The sequence below is a fragment of the Brachyhypopomus gauderio genome, chromosome 5, assembly GCF_052324685.1.
Source record: "Brachyhypopomus gauderio isolate BG-103 chromosome 5, BGAUD_0.2, whole genome shotgun sequence".
Taxonomy (NCBI): Eukaryota; Metazoa; Chordata; class Actinopteri; order Gymnotiformes; family Hypopomidae; genus Brachyhypopomus; species Brachyhypopomus gauderio.
Genome location: NC_135215.1, coordinates 11,757,687 through 11,766,231, shown reverse-complemented (window position 1 = coordinate 11,766,231; position 8,545 = coordinate 11,757,687). Strand labels below are relative to the sequence as shown.

Genomic DNA, 8,545 nt, shown 5'->3' with positions numbered 1-8,545 from the left:
CTGGTGAGTTGTATTTTATTTTTCTTCCCGCGCTAGGCGCGAGATTAGCTAACATTAGTTTGATTCATGGTATTTTGGAAAAATTAAATATACGAACTGAACATGTAAGACTCATCTTATGAAGATGTATTAAGTTCATGTAGTTGTATGATTTCGTTGTGCAAGCTAATTTTGAGCAACTTTGATGTGTTTCGACCGTAAGTTAAAAAAACCAACTGGAGTTGAACTGAACTAATGAGCTGCCTATGTTCGTGAATGCCGTTAGAATCCATGTTATTGAGCTACTAAGCTAACGACTGAATTTCATTTCGTGCAGTTATGGTCTGAATCGACTATTACTTTTGAAACACTGCACTTTGAGTTAAGATATCGTAGAGTATGTTTCAGATCTGATGAGAGATTAAGAAGAATATTTATAGTACTCTTATCCTGCTATGCAGGTTGTTTTTTTTTTTTTTAGAGATCGATTTTCTTTTCGCACGGAACTTCCCTGAGTGCGCGCACGGACAAGTAGGGAGAAGAGGAGCTTCTTGCTACTCACCTACCTGCCCTGTCTGCATCAAAAGGCTCCAGATAAGGAGATTCCCTGGGCACACCCGCACGTGGGACACATAAAACCAAACTACCCGGGTAGATGAACATTGATGGACTTTATTTATTTCGTTTCATTTTATTCAGAGCTCTGATGTTTTTTTTTTACTTTCCTATTGAAACAGACAATCGTTTCCTCACTTGTTCTTATTGAAATAAACGCCGGAAATGTTTTTCCACCTTTACTAACTGGTCAAAAATTTTTTTTGTTATCCTCCTCCTTGAAAAGAACCATAGATCAAGGGCACTCAGTCAATATCTCCTGATAACTTCTAAAGAGCCACCCTTCCCTTACACTAAGAATAAGAAAATCATAATTCCTCGGCAACCAAACTTCAACGTAAACATTCACAGCAAATTACAGTGTTTTAAACACAGACACAAACCACCAAAGCACAATATAACAGTTTAACATTATGGGGCGGTTTCCCAGACAGAGATTAAGCCTAGTCCTAGACTAAATTGACCTTTTAACTCAGAGTAACAGAAATATGCTTTCTCAGTCATGGCTCAAAATAGTCCTACATTTAGTCAAATTCTGAATTATGTAATCTCAATTCTTGAAGGAAGATTAGTGCTAATGCAGGACTAAATTGAGGTTTAAATTAAACCTGACAGGAGGCATGTTTAACTTCAGATTAATGTTGTTTGTCAAAGAAGACACATGGATTACTTGGACTATGTCAATGAAGACCAAAGAGTACCACCAGCTAGATATGTTCTTGCTGACAGAAGTGACCCATTTCAACATTTTGATGACATTAGTTTCAGAGATCGTTTTAGAATGTATAAAATAGATGCCATGGAGATTATCTCATTGTTGGAACACAAGCTTTCATCTGTGACTCAGCGAGGACGGCCTTTACCTGTTCGTCTCCAAGTGCTCTTGACTTTAAGGTTCTTGGCATGTGGCACCTTTCATCGAGAAACTGGGGATTTAGTTGGTGTTAGTGAACCAACAGTATGTAAAGTCATTCACAGAGTATGCAGAGCCATTTGTGACCTAAGAGGACAGTACATAAATTTCCCTGATGCTACAACCCAGGTAAACCACAAAGTACATTTCTATGAATATGGGCACTTTCCAGGAGTCATAGGCTGCATAGATGGAACCCATATTCCCATAAAATGCCCATCTACTCCAGATGCTGAGGAATACAGGAACCGCAAGAATTGGTTTTCCATAAATGTCCAAGGTGTATGCACTCCCCAATTACTGTTTTCAAACATTGTTGCACGTTGGAAAGGTGCTACTCATGATTCCCGTATTTTTCTTAACTCATCTCTGTATGCTCAATTTGAAAGAGGAGTACACAACGGAATATTGCTTGGTGACAGTGGGTACGCCCAGAAGAATTTTTTGTTTACGCCATACTTGCATCCAGCAACAGCTGAGCAGTGGCACTACAACCAGGCTCGCATGCGCACTAGGGGTCTAATAGAGCGCATGTTTGGAATTTGGAAGAGTCGTTTTCAGTGCCTTCGAAAAAAACTTCAAGCCAAGAAGATGCTGCATTGTCATCATTGCAACAGCTGTTCTACACAACTACCTGAAACAGCGTGGATGCCCTGATCCTCCAATTGAAGAGGATGACAATCCAGATGTACCACCATTTCCAGCAGACGCCAGAGAAGGACTTGCATACAGAGATGCATTTGCACTGTGCCACTTTAAGTAGATATTCTCAACATTATACTGCTCAAATTATATACATTTCACATGTAATGAGTTAATAAATTTTTATTTCAAAGTAAATGTGTACATTTTGTTTGGTGCATTACAGAAATAACCATTACATCCAACATATCATTTATTTTATAGATGTATGTACTACTGTGGCATTTGAGACACTTGCATGTCTCTCTCCTTCATCTTCATTTCCAGTTCTACTTGTAGGATCTTCATTTTCATTTCATGCTCCTCCTTAAGATAATTTAACTTATGTTCATGAAATTCATTTGCCAGCCGTTCATGGATAGTGAGTCTTTTGTTGTACTGACCAGTAGGCCTACTGGCAGACGCTGCCACACATGTTGTTGAGGATGTGGAGGGTAAACTACTTTGCAACTCCACTTCAGTTCTGTCCATGTGACCTTCTCCTTGAAACCAGAACAGTTCAAATAAATGCAGATTACATGACACTGACACAAATACAGTTTGAAATGTTAGAAATAAAAGACAAGATGAACTGAATTAATTTACCCAAAGTAGGTGCCTGAGATCCATCGTCTGAACTGTCTAAATGGTCATCATCTGGTATGTTCTCCAAAGGTTGCTGACTCTCCATTATTCCTGTCAGTAACTCATCCACCTGGTCAGGATCTTTATGTGCAGCCCCCCCACCAGTCTTAAACCTCTCTCTTCGGGCTTCAGCAGCAGTCTTTTTGAGGCTTATTTTTATATTCTTCCACAAAACCTGTATAAAGTAACTTATGTCAACTCACTCATTTCACAAAAGAGAAACCTAATAATGCCAATTATTCTTACTTGGAGTTGTAATGTTCTTGTAGATTCATTTGCATTAAATTCATTGCAAATAGATTTCCAGGCATTCCTTTTCTTTGATTCCACAGCTGATGTGTGTTGTTTATCTTCAATAACCGGGTGTCTTGAAACTATTTGCTTTAACAGTTTTCTCATGCTCCGATCAAAAAATTTTACTGAGTCTCTTTTCTGCAGCCATGGTTTTACTTGTATCTGACTCTCCAGGTCAATGCTATTTTACACATTTCTAGGTCCATTCCATGTTTTATAGGCAACTTTGCTCCAGCTAATTCAGACTATCACAGGTGGTTTTAAATCAAGCTCGTTTACTTTAATTCAGGACTCCATAGTCCAGGTGTTAGTAATCAGTAGTTAATCTGTGTTTCAGAAAGCCCTTTTTAAAGACATGATTAACTACTCCAGATTAAGGCCTGGTCCTGGCTTAAGTTAAACCCTGTCTGGGAAACCGCCCCTAGGAGTTCTATTACTACTGTCTGACTACACTAACACTAGGATTACTATTACTACTGTCTGTATTATCTATCACATACTCACCATCTTCCTCTGAAACAGATTTATGTGTCTCTCATAAAATGATGATCCTGCTCAGTCTCTCTCACTCTGATCTGAACCTGTTTGTCCTGTTCAGTTTATCATATGACTCTGGTGGAGGTGGAGACTTCAGATTCAGGTTTATCACCTACTGCTGAATAACAGGAGTGGCTCACAGGTAAGCAGTGTTGCGAATAACGCCAGGTAACTTTAGGTAACGGCGTCATTTTGTCAGTAACGGGATAATATAATTAATTACTTTTCCTGTCGTTACAACGCCGTTGACGTTACTGGTCATTAAAAGCAGTGCGTTACTATATATTGATATACTAACAGTAATCCGAGCGGATCGCTGCCCAGGCTAGTGAGGAGTAACAGATCTCGATAGGTCACAGTTCTTGGTGTAACGCATGTTTAACTTAACAAATCAGTAAGCGATTGGCTAAGGCAGTGTTATATTAGCCAATCAGAGCCAGTGTTTTTACATTACATCAGTGACACGCAACACAAACGGAGAAGAGGCAGAAATGGCGAGTCAGGAGCAAGCCGAAGAAAAATTAGCATTTTCAAGGTGGCGATATTACGGAGCCCGGGAGGGGACACAGGTAAAAAATAATTAAACGAGGGACCGTTTTACCATTCGAGCGCACGTTTTCTGGAATTCGTGCTCACGATTTATTAATTCAACAATTAATAACTCAATTATTAACATAATTAACAATTCATGTGCACATTTTGTTTTAATCCTGCGCACATTTTTATTAATCTCGTGGTCACGATTTATTCGTTCACATGATTAACAATTCCTTTTCACATTTTCATTCATTCCTGTGCAAACACTGCTGGCTTAAGTGTATACATTGCAGCAGGGGCGATTTTAGGATCTGGGCCCGTATTTATCAAACTTCTTAGAATTACTCCTAAGAATGCTACTAAGAATTGACTTATGTCTAAAATAATTCTTAGTTAAAAGCTGAGACTAAAAGTTAGTTATCAAGCCTCTCAGTCTCACTTTAAGTGTAGGAGCAATTCGTAAGTGTCAGTCTCAGAGTTGATTTACGACACCTGGCTGTACCGCAAAGCTGATCCTGGATGACGTCGTTTCAAAACTCCCTGCAAGAACCAATCACTGGATCGGATTTCATGTTCAAGAATATTTCCTGAGAAATGTCAAGATAAAATTCAGAAAATGTTGAAATACCTTCACATTTAACTTAATAATGTTGCAGTCATGATTTTTGTAAAATAACACAGCGTATTTACGTAGTTAATAAATAATCTTTATAAAAAATTTGTTTCCTTCTTTCTTTTGTTATTCATATGTTTTCTCTGATTTATTTTGGATACTGCATACATTCTAACTGAATCACATTCAGGCGGAGGACCACCGGGCAAGCCTCTTAGCGCAGTTTGTGAGGTGGTGCAGCGTATCATGGGGGAAGACACTGTGGTGATATGTGGAATGGATCCTGCATTAATGAAATTCTAAAGTATATCTCAAAGACAATGTTTTTAAAATTTATTTAGATTTGCACACAAACACTGTGATGCTAATAAAATAATTGCATCTGTCAGTATTAAAGCTCGTGCTCCCGACCCTGCTGGCTTGAGCGCAGATTCTCCATCTGCCCCTCCCTCTCTGACAGCGCTTCCAAACACCACCAGTCATGAATGGCCGGAGGAAAAGTGAGCGTCTGAAGGAAGTCTGGCAGAGGACTCACTCCCAAATGACATACAATAATTGACAAGGCAGAAGTCAAAGCTTAAAATTAAAGTATGAAAATCGCAGCATGAATATTACACTCTTGCATGAAAAAAAGAAAAAAAAATTTAACCCATGCTTATCTTAATGCCTAATTATTGTGCATATTTGTGCATTGTGCATATTTGTGTGCATATTTATATATCTATAAAATTGAAATGTGTACCTAAAATGAAGGTTCGCACGCGTCTCTGTCTTCTCAGCGCCATCTCAGCCCCCTGGTGGCAACTCTTAACGACTTATGAGTCCTCTGGAGCAGTCTTAACTTTTCGGGAGAGTAAGAGTGATTCTTATACTTGAAAGTTTTGATAACTGGCACTTACACTTAACTCTGTGAATAGGAGCAAATCTAAGAATTTTTCAGCACTTAAGTCCAAAATTCCACTCTAAGAAGTTTGATAAATACGGGCCCTGTTATTGTATGTCATTTGGGATTTTTTTTTTTAACTACAGTTTTATTAGTTTAGCTTGAGTGTCAGCCTCAAAGATATTGTGATGTGTTTGTACAAGTTAAAAACATATGTGCAAGATTACCAAGATTTACCTTTGTGTGTTTACATTGCAATATGTTGATAAAACCTTTACAATTATAATATTTATAAATGTACTTTGCTTTCACAGACATCCCAAGCTGCAAAAGTTGATTCTGTTGGCCTGTTCTCTTACCTATATTCGCCGCCCCCCGGTGGTTAAGTTGTTGAGTGGGGGGGGGGGGGGGGGGAATATAAGTAAGAGAACAGGCCAATCAGAACCCCCTCTCTCTCCTTCCCACTCGTGATTAGAGAAAAAAAAGTCTGTCACCTGTGTGCGCGTTTGTGTGGGTCACTCGTTCTGAATTCCGGGAGATTATATGTGACTCGCGGGTATCAGGGAGACACTACCAAAATGAGGGAGACTCCCGCAGCTTCCGGGAGACTTGGGATGTCTGCTTTCATGCCAGCAGACCGGAGTAGCTCCTGAGATCCTGAGAATCGTTTTGAATCGAGAATCGTTTTCGAATCAGACAATAATTGTTTTGAATCAAATTGTTGGGATCTGAAAGAATCTGGGGAAAAAAATCGAATCGTGACCCCAAGAATCGATTCTGAATCGAATTGTGGGATTCCCAAAGATTCACAGCCCCAGCGCAAACCTCTGATGTGCAACACATCGTTTACTGTCTCTTACTGAATCTTAAAAACACTACAAAAGACAAATAAAAGAGTAAATACACTCACCGAAGAGGAGCCGATCCCGTGCACCACCATAACTCTCCCTCTGTCCGCCTGTGGCTTCAAACACCACCGTCATGTGACCAGTGGAGCGTAATGTGATTAGTTGGATGTTTGTTCGATAGGAGACTGAATTGATTGCTCATCCTTTGTGTCCCGGATATTTACTCTGAATTTCTTTGAACTCATATTTTTGCATGCAAAATTTTGCACGTGTATTTTGTGAGCCAAATTTGGCCAATTGAATTCGAGCAACTTGAAAAAATAACTTTTGAATTTTTTAATGTTTGAATTTTTTTCATTGTATTTTATTAACCATGAATAATAAAAGTGAAAATGTGTTCTTGAAAATTCAAGCATTCAATTCAAAAGCAACAAAAATCAGATGCATAATTTCAGTGCAAAAAAATCAGTGCTTCAAATTCAAGGGCAAAAAAATTCAGTGCTTCAAATTCAAAATCTGATGACACAGATTTCCTTCCATATTACTGCTGTTTCAGTACAATAAATGTGGACCTTACAGATCTGATCCATATTGGATTTGTTATCTGGGTAGTCATCTAAACCATAGTCATGATCTACAGTAGGAGTTTATCATCTAGACCAGGGGTCGGCAACCTTTGAGACATGGAGTCATGGAGTGCCAACTTTAACATTTCCAGTCAATGGGTGTGCCACTATCAACAAATAAAATTGGAGCGGGGGGGGTCGGAGCGGTTGTTTTCTGCGTGGTCCTAGCGCTTGATTCATTGCTATTTAAATATTTGTTTTTAAACGTAAAAACCATAGTTTTTTTGCTGATGCTGGTCCAGCGTGCCAGTGATTATGCCTCAGCGTGCCAACGGTGGCCGACCCCTGATCTAGACCATAGTCATGATCTACAGTAGGAGATTATCATCTAGACCTTAGGTCTGACACCTTAGTCTAAATGGCTGTAGATTTCCCTCAGCTGTCTCCAGCCCACTGGATAAATGTAATTATACTGGTCCCAGTTAGAACATTGTGGATTAATGGTGTCCTCTCTGAGTATAAATACCATTATACTGGTACTGATGAGTAAAAATCATGAATGAGATGGACAGGTGAGCTTTTTCACAGGGGTCACCAATTCTGAGGACTGCCATCAGAATATTTGACAGGAAAAACAATAGTGCATGGAGATTGGACTATTATACTATTGTTACCTGTCACATATTCTCATGGCAGCCATCAGAATTAGTGAGCTCTGTGAAAAAGTTCACCTGTCCATCCAGTCCCTTGGTCCATGTGCCTGTGTTTTCCTTGTCTGTTTATCCCACCCTTTTTCTATGCTTTCCCTCTGTCTGTCACACCCCTGTCGGTGTTCCCGCCTGCTGTCAGTCCTGTCCATGTCTTCTGTGTAGCCTTGTTTAGATCCATTCCCCAGTTAGTCCAGTCCATGTCTTCTGTTGTTCAATGTTTGTCCCTCCTTCCTTGCTTTCAGCTCAGGTGTTTCTAGTTTGTCTTGATTTGTTTGGTACTTGTACTCCCTGTGTTTCAGTCCCTCTTTGGAAGTCATTGTGTTGGTAATCCTGGTTGTTTGTATTACTGCCTTGTAAGTTGTTCTGTGTTTATCCGCCTTGTTCCGAGTTCTTGTATTTGTTTTATCCTCTTTCTTTTGTTATCTGAGTTATCCAGTCTGGTTATTAGTTCTTGATTTGTGATAGTTTTATTTTATTAGTATGCCTTGCTATCCTCATACCCTCTATGTTAACCCTCAGGTCTCCTCAGCATTTGTGTCCACCTCTTAGCTCTCAGTTGTTTCAATCCCTGAGCTCCTGAACCATACCCTTTTTGTATTTATATAAATGGTACTGGAGTTGTGGACAACCTCACTTTGTATTACATTTAGATGATTTTATCCAGAGTGACTCACAAAGTGCACACTGGTGGGCTGTACCCTAGCCCAGTGCCAGGAGAGCAGTT

The 8,545-nt window shown here is 39.4% G+C and overlaps 1 long non-coding RNA gene across 1 annotated transcript; it reads left to right on the top strand.

Moving 5' to 3' along the window:
* Positions 1 to 472: 472 nt before the first annotated feature.
* On the top strand, positions 473 to 5,343 carry LOC143513812 (uncharacterized). The gene is made up of 3 exons (XR_013130676.1): positions 473 to 630; positions 3,726 to 3,806; positions 4,124 to 5,343. It is a non-coding gene; the product is annotated as an uncharacterized LOC143513812 (long non-coding RNA).
* The last annotated feature ends 3,202 nt before the right edge of the window (positions 5,344 to 8,545 follow it).